Below are 23,939 nucleotides of genomic sequence, written 5' to 3'. Positions count from 1 at the left end.
CTCGTTATATGTGCTCCATCATGGTTCTGACTTCGCCTATCTATTTATTTACGTTGATGACATTATCCTTACTGCCTCCTCGTCAAGCTTGTTGGAGCGCATCATCACTAGCCTCAGCTCCGAATTTGAAATGTCTGATGATGGTCCCCTTCATCACTTTCTTGCCATTACCGTTCATCGTGACGCTATTGGTCTATTGCTCCATCAAGATAACTATGCAGCTGATCAACTTCATCGTGTACACTTGACTGATTTTAACCCGTGTTTAACTCCGGTTAATATGAAACAAATGCTTTCTCCTAATGGAAGTCCGCCGGTTTATGATCCTACATTATACCGCAGTCTCGCAGGAGCCCTCCAATACTTGCCGTTCACTCAACCCGACATCTCCTACGCTGTCCAACGGATTTGTCTCTTCATGCATGATCGCCGGGAATCTCACTTTCAAGCTCTTAAACGGATTCTCCACTACATTAAAGGTACAAAATCCCATGGCATTCGTATGACCAAATCTTCCTCACTCTCACTTATGGCGTACTCCGCCGACTGGGCCGGTTGCCTTGCTGTTCGTCGTTCCACTTCTAGCTACAGCGTGTTTCTCGGTGATAATTTGATTTCTTAGTCATCTAAGCGGCAAAACCCGGTCTCACGTTCTGGTAAGAAAGTAGAGTATTGTGGCGTAGCTAATGTAGTGTCGGAGGCAACGTGGCTTCACACCCTTATTCTTGAAATGAAGATACAACTATCTAGAGCTACATATACAGTGATAATTTTAGTGCCATTTACCTTTCGTCTAATCCAATTCAACATCAACGGAAAAAACATATCGAGATTGATATCCACTTAGTTCGGGAAAAGGTTGCAACGAATCACATTCGCGTATTGCAAGTTCTGTCTGCTCAGTTGCCGACATTTTCACCAAAGGTCTTCCTTCTCCGTTATTTCTTGCTTTTCGAGACAGTCTCACCGTCCAGTCCACCGAAGCTTCGACTGCGGGGGAGTGTTAGAAGACCATATATAGAATATGTATAATATGTAAATATTGTGTGAGATACACAAAGATATTCTCTAGAACATTCTATTGTACCATATATATACTTCACTGAATCAATGATAGACAGACACGGAGTTTACCTAACTTACACTATGAAGAATAACATGTAGCATCACTTGTGAAAAAGAACATGTAGCATCCGACGTATTAATTGTCATTGGAAGAAGAAATGACATATGAAGAAGAAGCTACATCCACCTCGCCGTTCATTGTCTTAGGATTGCTTTGTATCAAACCCAGAATTTTAGCCAAATACGTATAAAGAAAAATTAGAACCAATTAAAATATGAAACCTAAAGGTTTTAAAGGGTGTCTCATAATCTCTTACAGATAAGTTTTGATAATTTTTGAGGTCTTTCAGATCGGATAAAAAATGCTTTGATGGAGATTTTTGAGGCGATACAGTGGTTACTTTATTTTCATTGTCTTTCGATGATTCTAAGGTTACTTGTGCCGGAGTGGGTTATCCCTACATTTGAGTGGTTTCTTCCGGTAACGAAGTTGGACTTTGCACTGTGCAAAAGTTGAGCATCGATGGCTTCTGATCATTTTAAGGGATCGAATTGGGGTTTTATCAATACCATCGATTACTTGACTTCTTCAAATCTTTATCCCCTAAAATTCTATATCTGGTCCCTAATGGCTGATAAGATCCGTCGTGCTCCCTAAAACATTGATCTTGGAATTGATGATGCTCCGATTGCTATCCCTCAAGCAATCGTCCAACAAGCAGCGATGAGAACCGATTCTGCCTAATAGGCTGTCCTCTGATGCCAAGGAAGCAAGATTTCCGATAACTCATCTCAGCCCTTCCGCACTCGTGGTGTCTAATTGGTCTTGTCCGGGGACGTATTACGAACCAACGACGAATCCAATTTCATCTTGTAACACCCGCGAACCGAAATCTCGGTTTAGGAATTGCATCAGTGATAACTCTCTAATTTACATGTTTTTAGCATCCCTTTTTGTCCATATTTTGCATTATTCATACTCTTCACTTAACATTTTTAGGTCATTAACTGTAGGAATTCACTTTTAGGCCATTTAGGGTGTTGCATTTTTGCATTTGCATATTTTGGATGAAAACAGGTGCTTAAGAGCCTAAAATGGGGAAAAACAAGGACAAACCCGAAGATGTACCCGAAGGAGCCATCGTGCTGGAAGAACGAGTCCGATGTTTCCTGCTATGATTTCCGAGTAGTGTAGTAAAGTTTTTAGGGATGGGATAGATGATTTTGTGTTCTTGATCGGTTAGGATGTCTTAGTTGATTGTGTATGTTTAATAGATTTCCTTCTAGATTGGTGTTCTTAATGCTGTCAACAAACCGAGAGGGTGAGATTAGATCTAAGGTGTTTTACCACCGAGAGGTGTAAATGAGATACTTGAATCAACCAATGCTAGAGGTTTACTCACTTAATCTAAGAGATTAGATGAGTAAGGAGTTTACTGACAATAATGAATCGGATCTTAATGCCTGCTTGGTCATGTTTCTCCAACGAGAGTTGGGTAAGGGAGTGATCAAGATTGATTGTTTCAATCATGAGAGTGTTTTAACAATATTTTAGAGATTCATTGTCTAGGAAATATTTGCTTGAGGCATGTACGACATTTGTACTGGTTAGGAATACTTAGGATTCGATTACCCCATCCTTAGAAGCTTTCGTATTTTAATTGCTTGCATTTATATTCATCACTCGATCCCTTACCCGAACAGGTACACGATTACCTGCTTCGAGTAACCCTCGAGTTGTTCATACCTTCTTTGCTTACTCGATCACCCCACCCGATCCTGTACTCGAATGCTTGCATCGAGTGCTTAGGTCGTGTGGTTCCTTGTTTATATTCTTTTCTTTTATTATTTTAGGATTGTTAGACAAAACCCCATTATTGCTTGGCTTGACTTGCATTGTTCTGATTGCATCCTTCCTGCTAGCATAAACAACCATTTGGATTGATAACCCTTTGACTACAACTGCATAGGGAATCAATACTCTGGGTGAAAAACCTGTTATCAATTTGGCGTCGTTGCCATTTGGTTGAATTTAATTTTGCTACGTTTAGGATTTCAGCCCTTGCTAGATCAAGTTCTCTTATCTACATTGGTTCGGAATCTGACTTGTTTGCTTTCATTTTTGTTCGTTTTGTATTTCAGGTACAACCCGAGTACCCACCTGATCTGTCACTCGATCACCTGGATCGAGTTGACTCTCGTGTACACCCTCGGTCACCTACTTATGCATGCAATCAAGATCCAAAGGTAGCCGCAACTTGAGTCCATTCATCGACAACATCGACAGACCAAGGTTACTTCGTCAACAACAAGTTCCACAACCGCAACCACCCACAATTGAGGAGACAATGAACGATCAAAACGGTCCACCAGCTCTTCAAGCAAGGACCTACATAGGAGCAGGGGATGCTCCATCTACTCACACTCGAAGGAATGGCATTGTGCCACCTGCTGTCCAGAACAACAATTTCGAGATTAAGAGTAGTCTCATCCAGATGATACAAAGCAACAAGTTTCATGGATTGCCAATGGAGGACCCATTGGATCATCTGGATGAATTTGATAGGCTCTGTAGTCTCACCAAGATAAATGGAGTTAGTGAGGATGGATTCAAACTCAGGCTTTTCCCATTCTCTTTGGGCGACAAAGAACACCTCTGGGAGAAATCACTCTCCAAGGAGTCGATCACCACCTGGGAAGCGTGCAAGAAGGCGTTTCTGGCCAAATTCTTCTCCAAATCCAGAACCGCAAGGCTGTGAAATGACATTTCCAGCTTTGTTCCGAAGAGCAATGAAACGTTCAGTGAAGCTTGGGAACATTTCAAGGGATACACTACCCGATGTCCTCATCATGGCTTCATCAATGCTTCATTGCTGAGTACACTTTACAGAGGAGTGGTCCCCAAGATACGGATGTTGCTGGACACCGCAAGCAATGGTAACTTCCTCAACAAGGATGTTGATGAAGGTTGGGACCTAGTGGAGAACTTGGCTCAATCTGATGGGCATTATAATGAGGAATACGATCGTACTGTGCGATCTACAGGAGAGGAAGATGCCAAGTACAAGAGGGACATGAAAGCCCTCAATGACAAGCTCGATAAGCTCCTCAACCAGCAGCAGCATGTTCATGCAATATCAGAAAAAGAGCAGTTTTTACAACAAGATGGGGAGACTGTACAGATAGAGGATGTTAACTACATCAACAACCAGAGAGGTTACAACAAAGGGTTCAACAACTACAAGCCGAATCCGAATCTGTCTAACCGTAACCCGAATGTTGCCAATCCTCAAAACCAAACTTACCCATCAACAGTTCAAGGGAACCAGGTCCAACAGAAGCCTTTTGTTCAATACAACCAAGGTTATGCCCCTAAGCAGTAGTATTCTGGAAATTACCACCAACCCATTGCACCACCTGGATTCCAACAACAGCAAGGCCCGCAGGACCAATCCCAAGATGCTGACCTACGCGGCCTAATTCAGCAGATGATTCAAAATCAGGCTACCGCTGCTATGGACACTGCAAAACGTTTTACGGAAATGAGCAACAAGATCGACTCTGGATACAATGACTTGACCGCCAAGTATGATTTGCTCAATAATAAGCTGAGGTACCTAGAGGGCCACCACAACAACCAACCAGCTCCAAAGATCAACCAACTTCCAGGAAAAGCAGTTCAGAACCCCAATGATTATACCACTGCCCAAGCCATCTTCCTTGATGATAACTATGAGGATTACCTCACTGAGGACAGTGAAGATCAAGATGGGGAGGATATAGATCACAATGGGATAAATGAGGCCAAGCACTACATATCCGAGTATGAACCTGAGCCTTTACCCGAGGAGCCTGATCGAGTTGATGATCGAGCACTGGTTCGAGAATCGCAAATTGAAGAACCACCCGAGGCTGAACCCGATGATCTACCCGATGATGGTGATCGGATGATACATCGGGTAGATGTTCAGATGAAAGATCAACCTCAACCACCTGTAGCAGCAGAAGGGGAACTAGAGGAAAGGTTCAATGCTGCACTTGACATACAACTGGAGGCTCTTGCAGAGCGTGTGGCCAAGCGTAAAGCTCCACCACCTAAGCTTTTGCCACCACAGAAACTTCAGGAGGAAGCTGCCAAGGAGGCAGCTCGGCTGGAGAACGAGGTTAAGGAGGCTGTAAAGGAGATTGGGTTTGAGATTCTTAGGAGTGGAGTGTGCTTAGATCCTGAGCTGCGAATCGAGGAAAAATTGGAGGATCCTGGCTCTTTTACTTTGTCATGCTCGATAGGACTTCGGATTTTCAAGAATTGCTTGTGCGACCTTGGAGCTTCAGTTAGCATTATGCCACTGTCAGTTGCCAACAAGATGGGTTTCACCAGTTTTAAACCAAGTAGTCTGTATTTGGTTCTAGCTGATAGAACAATCAGACATCCTATTGGGATCCTAGAAAACTTGCCACTCAGGATCGGGAGAATGGAAGTCCCCACTGACTTCATGATCCTTGATATGGACAAGGAACCAGACGATCCACTGATTCTTGGAAGACCATTCTTGGCAACAGTAGGTGTTGTGATTGAGGTAAAGCAAGACAAGATGAGAATAAAGCATGGTGAGCACTTCAAGATGGAGTTTTATGTGCAGAAGGGGATTAAGAGGCCAACCATAGATGGTCAAGCTTTTTCCACTAAGACAAAGCAGAGAAAAGTCAAACATCTTGAGGAAGTCAACACTACATTTGCTTTGGAACCTGGACAAAACCAGAAAAATCAGTTGAACCAGCCTGCTATAGTGGAGAGTATTCCAGAACCTCTCCCCCCTAAATCCCATGCTTAAAGAGCATAAAGAGTCAAGTTTAGTGACTTAAAACAAGCTCACTTGGGAGGAATTCCCAAAGGTATCTTTTATTTTATTTTTATTTTGATTTATTTGTTTTATATTATTTTCTATTTTTACATGTTTATTTATAAAAAAAAAAAGAGTGAAATAAGGAAATTGAGGAACCCGAGGGCTAACCCGACACCGTACTCGACGCGCCTGATCGTGTCTCTGCTCGGGTGGCGAGTGGAGTCCGAATTCCACAAGCTAAGCCCACTCTCGGCGAAGCCCACCAACCAACCCTACTCTATTTAAGGGTTTCGATCCCTTCCTCCTCAGCAGCACTGATAAGTTTCTCTACCCTAGAGCTTTTTGTTTTCCATACTTTCTATTCTCTCTCAAACTCAAGTGACCATCGATTTTCTTTGGGAACTAACCCTATTAATCTCGAGGCTTAGTTGTTTTTCTTCTCAAGGATTCGACAATGGAGCCACACACGAAAACCTACCAAAGGAAGGGGAGAAGATCAACCTCCACCGCTGCTACAACCGGAGGTGATGCCGTCGAACCTTGAGAATCCCAAGGAAGAGGAAACGTTCCGCATTCCCAACCACTGGCTGGACGTTTTGCTTCCCCAACCCTATCTTCGTCCCGATCATCCATCCGATCTGGTGCTCGAGCAACCGATTGTGTAGACCATCGAGTTCCCTCACCTAGTCCGATGGCGAGTGCTGTTCGCCGATCTCCTCGACGTAGGGACCTATCTACGTCCGAGAGAACCATTACCGACCCCATGGAGGTCGATTCTGATGCTGGTGGAGAAGAGCCAGAGGAGATCCAAACATCGCGGCTAAGGAGCAGAGCTGCGGTTGCAAGAGGAAAGAGACCAGCTTCCGAGAAGGCTGAGAACGTAGCGGAGGGAGCAGCTGAGGAAGAGGATCGTGACACAGAGGAGGACCAGAGAGAGAGAACATGCCAAACATCACGGAGGCTGAAGCAGAAGGAAGTGGAGACTCCGACAAAACTCTTCAAGGTTTTCTGGAAGATGAGCTTCGTTGGTACCCGCTACCCTCACCGTGAGACAATGAAGCAGTTGGGCATCGCTAGAGATGTCGAGTTCCTGTTTGACATGTGCCACCTGGGCCAGATGATGCGAGCCAACCTCGAGGCTTGTGAGGAGGAGACGGTTCACTTCCTCTCCACACTGCTGTTACATTATTTCGAAGACCACCCGACCCTACTACCCGATGGAGGGATCGGGTTCATCACCTTCTCTGTGAGGAACAAGGAGTACCGACTCACTTTCAAGGAGATGGAGAAGCTGTATGGTTTCAAGGCTGGTAATGGTGAAGAAATGGAGGTTAGCAAGGAGGAAATGAGGTCCCTATGGCTGACAATAGGAGACAAGCTACTCTACAAGTCCACAAGCACCAAATCCGCTCAAATAAGGAGCCCTGTCTTGAGGTATTTTCACAAGTCCCTCACATGCACTCTTTTTGCTAGAAAGGAGACAGGGAATGTGAATGATCACGAGCTTCAGCTGCTGGACATTGCATCGTGTGGAGTTTTGGACAATGCTAGGGATGGTACACCGCTAGTTGGGGATGTTGCGGATACTAGCATGGTGTTTGTGCTGCTCGATCAGTTCCTCTACCTCAAGTCATGGGCTATTAAGAGAAGAGAAGGAGGCAGAGAGATCTCCATTGGAGGACTGATCACACCAATTTTATTGTCTTGCGATGTGCCCTTGAAGGGAGTGGTACACGATCCGAGATGGCTAGACGTCGACTACCTCGTGTAGGCAAGATTTTTGGCCTATTAGAGGCCTAACGACATGATGCTCTTCAAGTTCGTCCATCCAACCGCCGGAGCCGCACAAATGATCCTACATAATGTAATGTGCACCAAGGTCCGACTGGGAGATAACATTGACTTTGCACCACCTTTGGAGGAGCTGTACAATCCGGAGGAGGAATCCAAAGCTGAGAAGAGAGAGGAAACCGGGCAAAGATAGGGAGATAGCTCGGAAGATTTTGATTTTGAGGAGTATGTTTGCTCTCAAAAGCAACCGGTTTGAGTGAGGGAAGCCCACAAGAGGATCAGATGGCTGAAGAGGATGAACAAGTTTTTGGTGAGAAAGGTGAAGGATCTCACCGGTTCGGTGAAGACTATGGGAGGTCAGATCAAGGAGCTGCAAGACAAGGCAAGCTGTGCCTTAGCTCCTACCTCAACACACGCACCAACTTGGATGGGGAGAAGCGGACCGCTAGGTGGAACTCGAGGACTGCCACCTCCAGAATCTCACAGAGCATCATCCTACGAGCCCCAAGCTGAGGAGAACATCACACGACCTGAAGCATCGCGGAGAAGCCATTTAGACGCCTATCCGACGCCTAACCCGATGGGGTACACGATGCCATATCTGATGCACCCATCGAGCACACAATCGGGTGATTACTCTGGACTCTTTCCTCCGCCTTACAAGATGCCATATACAATGCCGTATACGATGCACCCTGCGAGTGGCTATACGGGTGATCACTCTGGACCTCTCCCACCATACCCGCCGTACTACCCGATGCCCTACCCGATGAGCTACGCGATACCCCCCTCGATCAAGCCCTCGGATGCTGGTCCGAATAAGTCGTCCGTGCATATCACCGAGCTCTCTGACGAGCAAACACTGGCACCTGCTGAAGCCGGAGACGACCCTGGCTACACGTTGGCGAGTATGGAGGCTGCTGCAACCTCCTTCTTCACCAACCCATAAGGTACCACTTTCATCCAATCTTTGTAAATAACATTGCATTTAGTTTATTTCATTTTGTGTGATTCTTGGATTCTTTTTCCAATTTTTTTTTACACAGTGACTGTGTAATTTAAGTTTGGGGGAGGGTCCATAATATTTTTAACTTTGTGTTTTATTTTCTTAATTTTCTTATTTCAAATCTTTGCATGCTAGTTTTATTCATTTGAGTCCGCATCTATGTGCATTGAAAAACCCAAAAAACATTTTGAAAATTAAAAAAAAAAAAAAAAAAAAAAGTGTTCATGTAGTTGCATTTACATATTAGGATTGAGTCTAATTTGTTTTATATAGGATTGTTGCATACGCATCTTAGGGGACAATGATTAAAACTACCTTGTTTAAAATCAAACCTTAGGATTGAAGCTATAGCCCTTAGTCACACTTCATTGTTGCTAGATCAATCTTTGGAAAAAAATGAAAAATCTTTGCTTAGAACCTTGTGTCTTTTGAATGCTTCCTGCACTTGCTTGAACATTGGAACATCTCTATATTATTGGACTTAATTTGAATTTAAATTGTCTTGCTTATGGAAATTTGAATACTTGCTCATGGTAACTCTAAATTCGGGTTAGCACTCCATTTCACCAATCTTTTTCGTTTAACCCGATTTGTTTGTCCTACCCATGAACCCAAACCTTTCTTTCAAACCTTGTTGTGAATTGTTGAGTGAGACCTTTTTCATTGTGCTATAGGTTGTGAAACCTTGAGAGTATTGAGAACGACAAAGAACTGCCTCTTGATTTAGCTAAGTTAGAATTTGAACTAGCTAATAGATTCGGTTTTGAAAGATAGGTGGTTAGTATGTTTATTTGGGGTTGGGTTGAGGAATAAAAAAAAGAAGTCCCTAAGGTTAGAATCAATTAGCTCTAAGTCTCTAAGTAAAAAAAAAAAAAAAGATCTTGCTATAGTCTCCCAGAAAGAAAGAAAAAAAAAAAAAATATATATATATATACATATTAGGAGTTTAGCAAAGAAAGAAAAGAAAAAAAAAAGAGAGAAGAGAGCTAGAAGTTTAAAGTTTAAACCTTAGGGAGTAAAAAAAGAGAGAGTTAAAATCAAGGATGTGGGTAGTGTAATTCTAGGGGATTTGATATATATATATATATATAAAAAAATAAAAAAAAAAATAAAGTGAATGAGAAAAGGGTAGATTATCAAGAGTTAAGCTTTGTATGCCCAAATTGTTTTCAATCTTAGATAGTTTTCACAACTGTCTAGCATTCCTTCTTTTGAGAGAAAACCACCCAAAGAATTTGCTTGAAACCCACCTTACTAAAAAGCCTTGCCCTTGAAACCGATTGAGCTTGATTCACCTTCCATTTGCAAGAATTCGCCAAACACTTAATTGAATGTGAAAGAGATGTTCTCTACTTTTAGTTGCAAGTTGAACTAGATTGATGCATGGTAATAAACATAGAAAAATATTTGTATGTATGTTGATTGATTTTAGCACCATTAAACTATCTTTAAGGACTATAGCTTGAATCCTTCGCTTAGTATATAAAGGTTATGAGTCCCCATTTTCAAACCGCACTCTCCTACTTTCTTGCTAGAGGACTAACAAGATTTAAGTTTGGGGGTCTGATAACTCTCTAATTTACATGTTTTTAGCATCCCTTTTTGTCCATATTTTACATTATTCATACCCTTAAATTTTAAATTTAAAAGATTTGGTAGGATTTTAACATTTTAGGACTTTGGAAGATTTATGTGAGTTTTAAGGAGATTTGGTTGTGTTTAGAGTTTTTATATTTTTAAAAAAGGAAATGAAATGTGATTCTTTAAGATTTGATTGTTAAACTTTGGGTGATTTTAACATATTTTACATCTCAATTATATGGGAACTCTATTTACATGTTCAAAAATATTTTTGGTTTTTTAAGAAACCGAAGCGTTAGATTGATAGTCACATGCCTCGAACCAAAGTTACCTCTCATGGAACATGGCTGATGGATTTATGCCAGAGAAAAAGATTCCTGATGAGTATGAAATTGTACATCAAGCTATTTTTACGGACCCAGATGACCAAAGTGGTTGGTTTTACCATCTGTGTCTCTTCTTCTCACTTCCTCTTGGCCTTCACATGGTTCCAGTGTAATTCTATCTGGAGTTGGGTGCTTGAATGGCTCTCCTTCTAACGTCACTACTTTTTGTTCTGAGACGGGTTCTGTTCCACTGATTCTCTACTTTGACCAAGCTGTTAGCTCGTCGACTGTTACAATTGATTCTGAACTAAAAGGAAACGAGAACCTTGTTTGGGAACCAATTTCGAAATAAAAGCTCTCAAGTGACTTGTGTAGTAGATTTTTATTTATTTATTATCAAATCTTTTAAAATTCTACCTCAAAAGGTATGATTTTGAGATGGTATTTTTTAACTAGAAAACAAAAAAGAAGTCTTTTAGAATCATTCAAAATCTCAATTGTTTTTAAAGTTGTGATATTTTGAATAACGGTAGATTTCAAGTAAGTTTTATAAATAACTAATTGAATAACAAGAGATTTTAGCTTATTTTAAATGATTTTACATAAATCCAAGTTGAATAACATAGGATTTTAAAAGATTTTTTAAAATCAACAATTGAATAACAAGTGATTTTAAAAATACTTTAGAATCTTTTAAAATATCAGTTGAATACCCCCTCTTAACTTAGCATTTTTAGGTCATTAACTGAAGGAATTCACTTTTAGGCCATTTAGGGTGTTGCATTTTTGCATTTACATATTTTGGATGAAAACAGGTGCTTAAGAGCCTAAAATGGAGAAAAACAAGGACAAACCCGAAGATGTACCCGTAGGAGCCACCGAGCTGGAAGAACGAGTCCGAACCCAAACACGATCAAGGAGGATCCAAGAGCATGAAGACCAACCCGAAGATCTACCCGAGGACTAACTCGGCCTCATCCACGTGTACCCCATCGAGTAGACCCTCGGGCAGGTCTGGGAAGCTAGGTAAAAGGGATTTCCATATATAAACCCTCCTCTCCTTCCTCGCAAACGAGCACGCCGCAGACCCTCAAACTAGAGAGCGAGAGCTTCTGTGAGAGAACTGAGCGACTCAAACACTTTTCCCTTTTGTTTTTGATTTTATTTCATAACTTTTTATCATTTCTTTAGATTTATATCTTGTACTCTTATCCCTCTACTTTATCGTTTAATATACTGCAATTTTTGTTTATATTTGCTATGATGTTTCCTGCTATGATTTCCGAGTAGTGTAGTAAAGTTTCTAGGGATGGGATAGATGATTTTGTGTTCTTGATCGGTTAGGATGTCTTAGTTGATTGTGTATGTTTAATAGATTTCCTTCTAGATTGGTGTTCTTAATGCTGTCAACAAACCGAGAGGGTGAGATTAGATCTAAGGTGTTTTACCACCGAGAGGTGTAGATGAGATGCTTGAATCAACCAATGCTAGAGGTTTACTCACTTAGCCTAAGAGATTAGATGAGTAAGGAGTTTACTGACAATAATGAATCGGATCTTAATGCCAGCTTGGTCATGTTTCTCCAACGAGAGTTGGGTAGGGGAGTGATCAAGGTTTATTGTTTCTATCACAAGAGTGTTTTAAAAAGATTTTAGAGATTCATTGTCTAGGAAATATTTGCTTGAGGCATGTAAGACATCTGTACTGGTTAGGAATACTTAGGATTCGATTACCCCATCCTTAGAAGCTTTCATATTTTAATTGCTTGCATTTATATTCATCACTCGATCCCTTACCAGAACAGGTACACGATCACCTGCTTCGAGTAACCCCTCGAGCTGTTCATACCTTCTTTGCTTACTCGATCACCCCACCTGATCCTGTACTCGAATCCTTGCATCGAGTGCTTAGGTCGTGTGGTTCCTTGTTTATATTCTTTTCTTTTATTATTCTAGGATTGTTAGACAAAACCCCATTATTGCTTAGCTTGACTTGCATTGTTCTGATAGTATCCTTCCTGCTAGCATAAACAACCATTTGGATTGATAACCCTTTGTACTACAACTGCATAGGGAATTGATACCCTGGGTGAAAAACCTGTTATCAATCGGTCGATGCAGGTTGTGCATTGGTCGATGCAGGGTTGAATTTCTGCGTTTTGACTTAAGTTAAACGCTGCGTTTTGGGTTCGGGAAAACCCTTACGTCGATGTTTTTATCTCATTCGGCGAGTGTAGCCCTTTTTGAGAGAAAAGAAGAGAGAAAGAAGAGTTCTTGGTGTTCTTGAGTGTTCTTGGTGATTTCTTGGAGTTGGAAGCTGTTTCTGTAGAGATTTGTAGCTCGGATCGTTGCAGGAGCGTCCTAGGAACGTTTTTTTCCTGTGTTTGGGTCTGATTTCTTTTGTGGCAAAGGTAAGTGCATGACCATGGCTTATCTAAGCTGGAGATTCCTCTGATCTGTTTGTCTATGTGTTGTTAGGCTTGTTAGAATGTTACTTGAGGCGTTAGGAAGCTTTCTTGTGGCTTGGGATCGATTCTTCTGGTTGCAAGAACGGAGATCCGGCGAGAAGCTTCGGGGAAAATGATGTTCGGCATGTGCATCGGTCGATAAAGTCCGAGGACGGCGCAGATTGACCTAGGAGAATCGGTCGATGCAATTAGGGTTTTTGCGTGATGTCGAGCATGCGTCGGTCGATGCCGGTGGAAGCATCGGTCGATCGATGCAAGCTTTGTGTCGGTCGATGCAGTGCCTGGTTTTTTTGTTGATTGTTGTGTGATGATTAGAGTATCTCTATTGCTTGTGTGTATAGCCCAGTAGATGGGAAGATTGCCTTACTGAGTGTTTATAAAATACTCGATTGGATGTTGTCTGGCATTGCTAGGTTGCTAGAGTTAGGTCTTTAGAACTTGCTAGGTTGCTGGTTCCTTATTTCCTGTTGTTTGATATTGGAGTATTGTTATATTTGATTAATTGTTATTATTTATTGGATTATTGTTTGGATATTGGTATCTGTTATTTCCGCTGTTGGTTGTACTTGTGGTTAGGTGGCTAGTGGATATGGGACTACCAGTTGTAGTTTATTATTATTATTATTATTTATTATTTATTATCTTAAAAAAAAATGGGTCAGGTCGTTTCAGTTTGGTATCAGAGTCCTTACGGTTCTAGGTTTGGGTTCACTAGGTTTCCGTTGTGATGTTTGGGATTGCATGTCTTGATTGATTATGTGAGTTAGTCAATTGTGTGTGGCATGGAGTCCTAGAACATCCTCTTCAAGCCTGCAATGTGATTTCAGAGTGAGTATATGTTTTTGTGTTATGTATTATTGCGTGCTTAGTCTTCTGTTCATGGTAGTGCAGATGGCTAGAGGTGATGCTGTTGCTGGTGGTGGTTGTGGTCGTGGACGCGGACGTGGTCGTGGTAGGGGCAGAGTCCCATTGGTTAGTGAGACCGAGGACCAGAGTGTGACAGCTGAGGGTGTTGGCGAGTCGCAGGGTGTCCAGGAGGATTCCATGAGTGTGGCCGGAGGGGGCGGTGTTGATGCTCCAGTGGTCGGTGATGCTAGGGTTCCAGGTGTGGGAGTTCCAGCGGGAGGAGTCCCTGGTACTGACTTTGCGGCTTTTCTAGCACATTTGTTGGAGCTGTTGCCACCAGTGGCACCAGCTCAGGCTCAGGTAGTGCCACCAGTGGTGGCGGAGGAGTGGCAGCCAGTGGCTGCGGATGTAGGAACACATGGATGTTATTTGTCCATGCTCAAGGAGATGAAGGGTCTCGTGACTGCGCAGTTTTTGGGTGGTACATATCCTACTGCTGCAGATGCATGGAGGACGAGTGTGGAACGTAACTTCCATACTCTGAGATGTCATGAGGAGTTTTGGGTGGACATAGGGGTCCACCATTTGATTGCTGATGCTGAGTTGTGGTGGAGATCAGTGGCTGCTAGGAGAGTGCAGCGGGAGATGACTTGGGTTGACTTCATGGGGGAGTTCAACCGCAAGTACTTTCCGAGAGAGGCATTGGACCGGTTGGAGGTTCTGTTCCTTCAGTTGTCTCAGGGGACGCGGTCAGTGCGGAAGCTGGACTTGGAGTTCAGTCGACTTCTATGTTATGGGGGTCGGGCTATGGAGTCTGAGGAGGGTCAGATCAGGAGGTTTTTGAGGGCCCTACGTGATGATTTGAGGGTTCACTGTAGAGGGCAGAGTTATGCTACTCGTGCAGACCTGGTTGAGACTGCAGTAGGGATTGAGGAGGATATCCGAGCACAGTCAGTGGCGGTTAGTCCAGCAGTTCAGCATAGTAGGGCTCAACAGCATGGTGGTTCTAGCAGGGGCGGTAAGCCTGCACAGGGAACCAAGAGGAGGTGGGAGGCTACACAGAGGCCGAGTGGTGCGAGTCGCTTCGGTTGTGGAAGCAAGGATCAGAAGATTGCTAGCTGTCCCAAGAGGAGTGCTCCGACGATAGCGGCTCGTGTATGCTATCATTGCAGGGAGCCAGGGCATATCAGGCCCTTGTGTCCCAAGTTGCAGCCGGTGGTAGTGGCAGCGTTGCAGCAGGTGCAGCCGGGAGGGCAGCAGGTTGCATGGATTGAGCAGGCGCCACAGGTTTAAACGACTGCAGAGACTGGTAGAATCAGTGCCGGAGCGATCACAAGTATAATTTCTGGTACTTTGTCTTTGTGAATTCTTAGTAAGTTCAGATTTTATGTTTTCCTATGACAAAGTGTTAGGTTCTCAACACATGAGGTTTGTGTAGGGACCTTATTGGTGGGCTTCTCATAGCTTCATTATTCCGGAGTGTGCAGAGAGCGCAGGAATCAGAGAGGATCCCGGGGAGCGTACTGGAGTTGTCAGAGTTGCAGGAGGCAAGTTCCTGAGGGTTATTGGACGAGCCAGAGGAATTGATATTCAGATTGCAGGAGAGTCGTGGCCAGCAGATTTGCTTATCAGTCCAGTGGATTTGTATGATGTGATTCTTGGGATGGACTGGTTGCATCGGCACATGGTGCATTTGGATTGCTATTGGGGTAGAGTGGAGTTTGAGCGTCCAGGAGGGAAGTTGGTTTTTCAGGGTATTAGACCGACTTCGGGGAGTCTCGTGATCTCGTTCATTCAGGCTGGGAAGATGATCGAGAAGGACCGTGAGGCTTATTTGGTTACCATATCTATGCCAGAGTCAGTGGGGAAGTCTATTGTTAGCGGTATTCCGGTTGTAGAGGAGTTTGAGGTTGTGTTCCAGTCGTTGCAGGGGTTACCACCATCTCGGTCTGATCCTTTTACGATTGAACTAGAACCAGGGACGATGCCATTATCCAAGGCTCCTTACAGAATGGCTCCAGCAGAGATGGCAGAGCTGAAGAAGCAGCTAGAGGATTTGTTGAGTATCCGTCCTAGTGTATCACCGTGGGGAGCACCGATGTCGTTTGTCAAGAAGAAGGATGGGATTTTCCGGTTGTGTATTGATTACAGGGGTTTGAACCGGGTCACTGTGAAGAACAAGTACCCTCTTACGAGGATCGATGAGTTGTTGGATCAGTTGAAGGGTGCTATTTGGTTCTCCAAGGTAGATATGGCGTCGGGTTATCATCAGATACCGATAGATGAGGCAGATGTGAGGAAGAATGCATTCAGGATGAGGTATGGGCATTACGAGTTTGTGGTGATGCCTTTCGGGCTGACTAACGCACCAGCAGCGTTTATAAGGTTGATGAACAATGTGTTTCAGGAGTTCCTGGATGTATCTGTTATCATTTTCATCGACGATATCCTGGTTTATTCTAAGAGTCCTGAGGAGCATGCAGTGCATTTGAGGGCAGTTCTGGAGAAGCTGCGGGAGCAGAAGTTGTTTGCTAAGTTGAGCAAGTGCAGTTTTTGGCAGCGTGAGATGGGTTTTCTGGGTCATATTGTGTTTGCAGATGGAGTTTCTGTAGATCCGGAGAAGATTCAGGCTATCAGAGATTGGCCTAGACCGCAGAATGCAACAGAGATCAGGAGTTTTCTGGGATTGGCAGGTTACTACAGGAGATTTGTGTAGGGGTTTGCGAGCAGAGCACGTCCTATGACTAAGTTGACAGGGAAGGATGTTCCTTTTGTTTGGTCACAGGAGTGTGAGGAGGGCTTTGCAAGCCTAAAGGAGATGTTGACTACTGCGCCAGTGTTGGTTTTGCCTGAGCAGGGAGAACCCTATGTGGTTTATACAGATGCATCTAGAGTTGGTTTAGGATGTGTGTTGATGCAGCATGGGAAGGTGATTGTCTATGCTTCGGGGCAGTTGCGGAAGCATGAGGAAAACTATCCTACTCATGACTTGGAGATGGGTGCTGTAGTTTTTGCCCTAAAGATTTGGAGATCTTATCTTTATGGTGCAAAGGTGCAGGTGTTTACAGATCATAAGAGCCTGAAGTATATATTCACGCAGCCCGAGCTGAACTTGAGGCAGAGGCGGTGGATAGAGCTGGTGGCGGACTATGATTTGGAGATAGCCTATCATCCTGGTAAGGCTAACTTGGTTTTAGATGCTCTGAGTCGGAAGAGGGTAGCTTCGGCTCAGGAGCAGGAGATGGAGCCTCTGGTAGGAGAGATCAGTGCGTTGAGTTTGTGTGCTGTGTCTCAGGAACCGTTGGGTTTGGAGGCGGTTGATAGAGCAGATCTTCTGAGTAGAGTGCGGTTGGCTCAGGAGAAGGATTTGGGGCTGGTGAATGCCTCAAAGGATGTGGATTCAGAGTATCAGGTCTCAGATAATGGTACTATCTTGGTGCACGGTCGGGTTTGTGTGCCCAAAGATGAGGAGTTGAGGCAGGAGATCCTGAGAGAGGCTCATGGGAGCAAGTTTTCTATTCATCCAGTAGCGACTAAGATGTACCGTGATCTCAAGAGGTACTATCATTGGGTCGGGATGAAGAAGGATGTAGCTAGTTGGGTCGCGAGGTGCGATGTGTGTCAGCTAGTGAAGGCTGAGCATCATGTTCCAGGAGGGTTACTAAAGAGTCTTCCCATTCCAGAGTGGAAGTGGGATATGTTTACTATGGACTTCGTGGTAGGTTTGCCAGTGTCCAGGATGTTTGATGCTATTTGGGTCATTGTGGACCAGTTGACTAAGTCAGCACATTTTCTGGCCATTAAGAAGACTGATGGAGCAACGGTCTTGGCTAAGAAGTATGTGAAGGAGATAGTCAGGTTGCATGGGGTGCCAGCGAGCATTGTGTCTGATAGGAACTCTAACTTCACTTCGGTGTTCTGGAGAGCATTTCAGGCAGAGATGGGCACTAAGGTGCATATGAGTACAGCTTATCATCCCCAGACAGATAGACAGCCTGAGAGGACGATCCAGAAGCTGGAGGATTTGCTGAGGATGTGTGTGTTGGATTGGGGAGGCCATTGGGCAGATCACTTGAGCTTGGTAGAGTTTGCTTACAACAGCAGTTATCATGCAAGTATTAAGATGGCTCCTTATGAGGCTTTGTATGGAAGGTCGTGTCGTACACCGTTATGCTGGACTCAGGTGGGGGAGAGGAGCATTTACGGGGCAGATTTTTTTCAGAAGACCTCAGAGAAGATTCGGGTTCTCAAGCTGAACATGAAGAAGGCTCAGGATCGACAGAGGAGTTATGCCGATAGGAGGAGGAGAGATCTAGAGTTTCAGGTAGGAGATAGAGTGTACCTCGAGATGGCCATGTTGCGGAGTCCGAACAGGTCATTGACTGAGACTAAGTTGAGTCCGAGGTATATGGGTCCGTTCAGAGTGATTGAGCGTGTTGGACCAATGGCTTATAGATTGGAGTTACCTGAGGTTATGCGTGCATTCCATAAGGTTTTCCATGTTTCTATGTTGCGGAAGTGTCTCCGTGAGGATGATCAGTTGTTAGCTAAGATTCCTGAGGATCTTCAGCCTAACATGAATTTGGAGGCGAGACCAGTGCGGGTTCTCGAGAGGAGGATCAAGGAACTTCGGAAGAAGAAGATTCCTTTGATGAGAGTCCTTTGGGACTGTGATGGTGTTGAGGAGCAGACTTGGGAGCCTGAGGCGAGGATGAAGGCAAGGTTTAAGAAGTGGTATGAGAAGCAAGCCGCGACTTGAGCTTGTCTAGCCTGGTCCCATCTGTAATCCGTGGCTGGAGCAGGAATGGAGTATTCCAGCCCATCTCTCTTGTTTACTTGGTCGCTTGGGGTGGTTGGTTGTGCGACTAAGTAACAAGATGAGGTGGTGCTCAGAGTACAAAGTTTTCGTGAGACGGGGTTTTTGGAGGAAAGTTTTCTGATTTGGGAGTTTCCAATAGTGGAAAGTGTTAAAAATGGAAAGTTTTATGTGAGTTAAAATTTGTCCATTTTAGTGGAGAGAGCCTTGGAGGGGCTTGTGTGGCCTTAGTGGCGGTCTTTTGAGACATTGTGTTGCCTTTGTGGCGGGCTGTTTAGCCAGATGTGTGGCCTTGTGGCGGGCTGTTTAGCCAGAGTGCCTGTTTAGGCAGTCCTTCAGGACAGATGGTCTTTGTGACGGTCCTGTTTAGGACATTTGTTTGGCCTTGGTGGCGGTCCTGTTTAGGACATTTGTTTGGCTTTGGTGGCAGTCTTGTTTAGGACATTTTTTTGGCCTTTGTGGCGGCCCTTGTGGCAATGAGATGATCCATGTCTGGAAGCCAATGAGGGGACATGTAGTTGGTAGGACATTTAGATGTCTTACGCGAGCCACGGGAAGGAAACCTGGATAGGGATAGGACTCAGACGTGTTCAGAATTGTTTGCTCGCGACTCTTGGGGAACTTAGGGTTCTCCTAGAACTGCCATATTCAGAGACCTTGTGGCTTGAGAGTATGGTTGGTATATCGACTTCGGATGACGATCCGGTGGCGCGCTGTAGGGTGGCAACCCGAGAGACGAGTATTGGATTTTTCCTTATATATTATGGCATGCGGGCTTAGGCCGATGAGGAGCCAACATTATGGCATGCAGACTTAGGTCTGATGAGGAGCCAATAAAAACTCAAGGTTTAGGCCTCTGAGTAAAGGAAAGTCCAAAAGTCGAGAGCAAATAATGCCAGGAGCGTGACTCTATCACCTAAAGGTGACCTTTCGTAGTTCGGTCAGAGGAGTGCGGGCCGTGGAGACGGTTGCACGGGAGTCGTTGGCTGATGGTTGTTCGAGATTCGAGGACAAATCTAGCTTGGTGGGGGAGAATTGTAACACCCGCGAACCGAAATCTCGGTTTAGGGATTGCATCGGTCGATGCAGGGTTGAATTTCTGAGTTTTGACTTAAGTTAAACGCTGCGTTTTGGGTTAGGGAAAACCCTTAAGTTGAGGTTTTTGTCTCATTCGGCGAGTTTAGCCGTTTTTGAGAGAAAAGAAGAGAGAAAGAAGAGTTCTTGGTGTTCTTGAGTGTTCTTGGTGATTTCTTGGAGTTGGAAGCTGTTTCTGTAGAGATCTGTAGCTGGGATCGTTGTAGGAGCGTCCTAGGAACGTTTTCTTCCTGTGTTTGGGTCAGATTTCTTTTGTGGCAAAGGTAAGTGCATGACCATGGTTTATAAAGCTGGAGATTCCTCTGATATGTTTGTTTATGTGTTGCTAGGCTTGTTAGAATTTTACTTGAGGCGTTAGGAAGCTTTCTTGTGGCTTGGGATCGATTCTTGTGGTTGTAGGAACGGAGATCCGGCGAGAAGCTTCGGGGAAAACGATGCTCGGCATGTGCATCTGTCGATGCACTATGTGCGTCGGTCGATGCAAGTGCGAGGACGATGCGGATTGACCTAGGAGCATCGGTCGATGCAATTAGGGTTTCCGCGTGATGTCGAGCATGCGTCGGTCGATGCCAGTGGAAGCATCGGTCGATGCAAGTGAACCTTGTGTCGACCGATGCATACCATGTGTCGGTCGATGCTGTTCCCTGTTGGTGTCGGTCGATGCAAGCTTTGTGTCGGTCGATGCAGTGTCTGGTTTGTTTGTTGATTGTTGTGTGATGGTTAAAGTATATCTATTGTTTGTGTGTATAGCCCAGTAGATGGGAGGATTGCCTTACTGAGTGTTTATAAAATACTCATGCATTGCAATTTGTGTTTGTGATGCAGGTAAAGGCAAAGTGTGAACGTAGAATCAAGGCAATGAAGAGGAGGATGATCTAGGGACTCGATTGGATGTTGTCTGGCATTGCTAGGTTGCTAGAGTTGGGTCTTTAGAACTTCCTAGGTTGCTGGTTCCTTGTTTCCTGTTGTTTGATATTGGAGTATTGTTATATTTGATTATTGGTTATTATTTATTGGATTATTGTTTGGATATTGGTATCTGTTATTTCTTCTGTTGGTTGTGCTTGTGGTTAGGTAGCTAGTGGGTATGGGACCACTAGTTGTAGTTTATTATTATTATTATTATTATTATTATTATTATTATTATTATTATTATTATTATTATTATTATTATTATTATTATTATTATTATTATTATTATTATTATTATTATTATTATTATTATTATTATTATTATTATTATTATTATTATTATTATTATTATTATTATTATTATTATTATTATTATTATTATTATTATTATTATTATTATTATTATTATTATTTATTATTTATTATCTTAAAGAAAAAAAAACGGGTCAGGTCGTTTCACATCTTCCCTTCTGAAGAATCAATGGAGACGATTCTGAGAAGAGGTTTGTTGTCTTTTGCTTTTCATATGAACGTGCTTTAGAGCTGGTACCCTAATTTGGATCCACTCTTTCTCAACTTCATACCCTTTTAGATCCAAATTAGGGGAATACCCATCCAATACTTGAATCTCGGCATGATTGATAGTATTGCATGATCCTTGGGTGATACTATGTGTATCAATTTTGAAGAAGCGTCTACAACCCAAGTACAGTTTGTGAGGTGCGTATTAATTGGAATGTGGGTAGTCCCCTTCGCTTCCAGAGGAATCACCAATTCTCTCCAGGAATCAATATGGTGCTTATCTTCTTCTATGAACGTCTAAGAGGACTATGTGAAGTGTCTGGGATGTTGAAACATGATTTCGGAAGGTGTCTCATCCAGAATGGTGGTATGAATAACTTTGATGATGACGACAATGATGGTCACAAGCCGGAGTTACATGGAAATTTGGGATTTCACTTACAAGAAATTGATGATAAAGGAAACCCTATTGGGGAACATGAAGATGAAGACAATGCAATCCCTGAGGAGATACCTAATGTTGATGTACCTGTAGGGGAACATGAGCTCTCTGATATCAATCAAGACCATAATGCCTTGGATAATATCTCTTCTGGGTCACAAGGTGACGAGGCCAATGCTGAGAATGAGTTTGCTTAACCCGTTTCCTTCTTTCGTAAAGGATAAAGGTGAAAACTCAGGTTTAATTGAGTCGTTGTTTCGTGATCTCCGCAAACAGAAGCAAGTGTCAGACTCAGAAGATCCGGGTTTATCTTGGAAGAGAAAGCTTGGTGTTAATGAAGACAAGGGATCAGGTGGGACTACTAGTACTACTGAATAGGATAGTGCTGCATTGGGGTTAAGTGTGGATTGATGTACCTGTTACACCACCAGATCCATGAGAGTTAGCTTTTAGAACTATCAAGGTTTGGACAGCGCCTTACAGATCGACATCTAGAAGAGATACAACATGTATGTCTCTTGGACATGTTGTTCCTCGTGGAAATAAGCAACAAGAAAACTACGTCGGAGATTTGGGTGTAAGTTTGGATTTTCATGATATGTGTATTGTCTCACCTAGAGGGCTAAGTGGAGTTTTAGCTGTTTTCTGGCAAAAGCATGTTTCAGTTCAGTTTATTTCCCATGATGTAAGGCTTGTAGATCTATATGTTGAACATAAATCCTTTAATTTATACTTGTCTTGCATCTATGGCCATCCAATCCCAAGTGAGAACATCATCTCTGGGAAAAACTTCAAAGAATATCCACTTCAAGAACAGGTCCTTGGATGATATGTGGTGACTTTAGTGAGATCTTGCAACCACATGAGAAAATAGGTGAAAGACAGTGAAGCTTTAGCAGTCTAAATAATTTTACAACAATGATTGAGTGCTATGACATGAAGGATCTAAAATCTAAAGGGAACCCCTTCAGTTGGGTTAGTAAGTGACAAAAGGAGACAATTCAGTCTTGTTTAGACAGAGTCTTCATCAACACTGATTGGCAAACTTCTTATCCAGAATCTGAAACTGAACTTTTACCTATTGCTGGTTATTATCATGCACCAGTCATCATTGATATCGAAGAAGAGATTGTTGTCAAACGTGCTCAGTTCAAATATGATAAGCGTCATGTTACTATAGAAGAATTTGTAAATGCAGTTAAAAGAGGATGGTCAAAGGATCAAAATGATACTCACAGAGGAATCCAAGACAAACTTCGTCTCTATCGACGAGAGTTATCAAACTGGAAAAGGAGAACGAAGACTAATTCAGCTGAGAAAATTCAGGTCCTAAAACATCCGGTGGACGCTGCAAAGAGGAATCATTTCATACCGCATTCAACGGTTTCACAACTCAGGTTTGATTTAAATAAAGCTTATAGAGAAAAAGAAGTTTTCTGGAAGTTAAAAAGCAGGAATAAGTGGATGCAGTTGGGTGATCGCAATACAAAATATTTCCATGCCACTACCAAGATACAGAAAGCACACAACGGAATCAAATATGTGCTAGATGATCGAGATGTGGTGAATTTTCATGATACAATTGGTTAAGTGGCTGAAAGTTACTTCACTAAGTTATTTTCTACTACACATAATACAAATATGGAAGAGATTATTTTGGACACTGAACCCCGAATCACTGAAGATATGAACAGAGATCTTCTTGCACCAGTTAAAGATAAAGAAATCAGAAATGCAGTTTTCAGCATAGGAGCAGATAAAGCTCTAGGGTATGATAGCATCACAGCAACATTTATCAACAGTTCTGGGAGTTCATAGGTAATGATGTTTTCTTCATGGTCTGTCAATTTTTTGACTCTGATGAGATGGATCCTACCATTAACAAAACCCAGCTCTACCTAATTCCATAGATTGATTTTTCACAACACATGTGAGACTATCGACCTATCAGTCTATGTACAATCAGTTGTAAAATCATCTCTAACATAATGATCAATAGACTGAAAGGGTGTCTTGATAATCTCATCTCTGATTCTCAGGCGGCATTTGTTCGAGGCCGTAACATTTTAGATAATGTATTGGTGGATTATGAACTCCTACACTCTTTGAAGTGTTGAGTAATATGCTTCGAAAAGCAAAGAGAAATAGGCATATCCATGGAATAAAATTGGCAAGAGATTTTCCTCCTATCTCTCATCTTTTATTTGCCCCCGACTACTTATTCTT

The 23,939-nt window shown here is 43.0% G+C and overlaps 1 non-coding gene and 1 pseudogene across 1 annotated transcript; one reads left to right on the top strand and one right to left on the bottom strand.

Annotated features, from left to right (window-relative positions):
* The first annotated feature begins 1,693 nt into the window (after window positions 1–1,693).
* Window positions 1,694–23,812, top strand: LOC147939869 (uncharacterized; annotated as a pseudogene).
* On the bottom strand, window positions 3,816–3,922 carry LOC147939870 (small nucleolar RNA R71). Its single transcript, XR_015564830.1, has one exon. It is a non-coding gene; the product is annotated as a small nucleolar RNA R71 (small nucleolar RNA).
* Window positions 23,813–23,939: the final 127 nt, after the last annotated feature.

Source organism: Camelina sativa, chromosome 8 (genome assembly GCF_030686135.1).
Source record: "Camelina sativa cultivar CO46 ecotype springtype chromosome 8, ASM3068613v1".
Classification (NCBI taxonomy): Eukaryota; Viridiplantae; Streptophyta; class Magnoliopsida; order Brassicales; family Brassicaceae; genus Camelina; species Camelina sativa.
The sequence above is the reverse complement of the archived record's forward strand: the minus strand, read 5'-3'. Positions and strand labels throughout refer to the sequence as shown.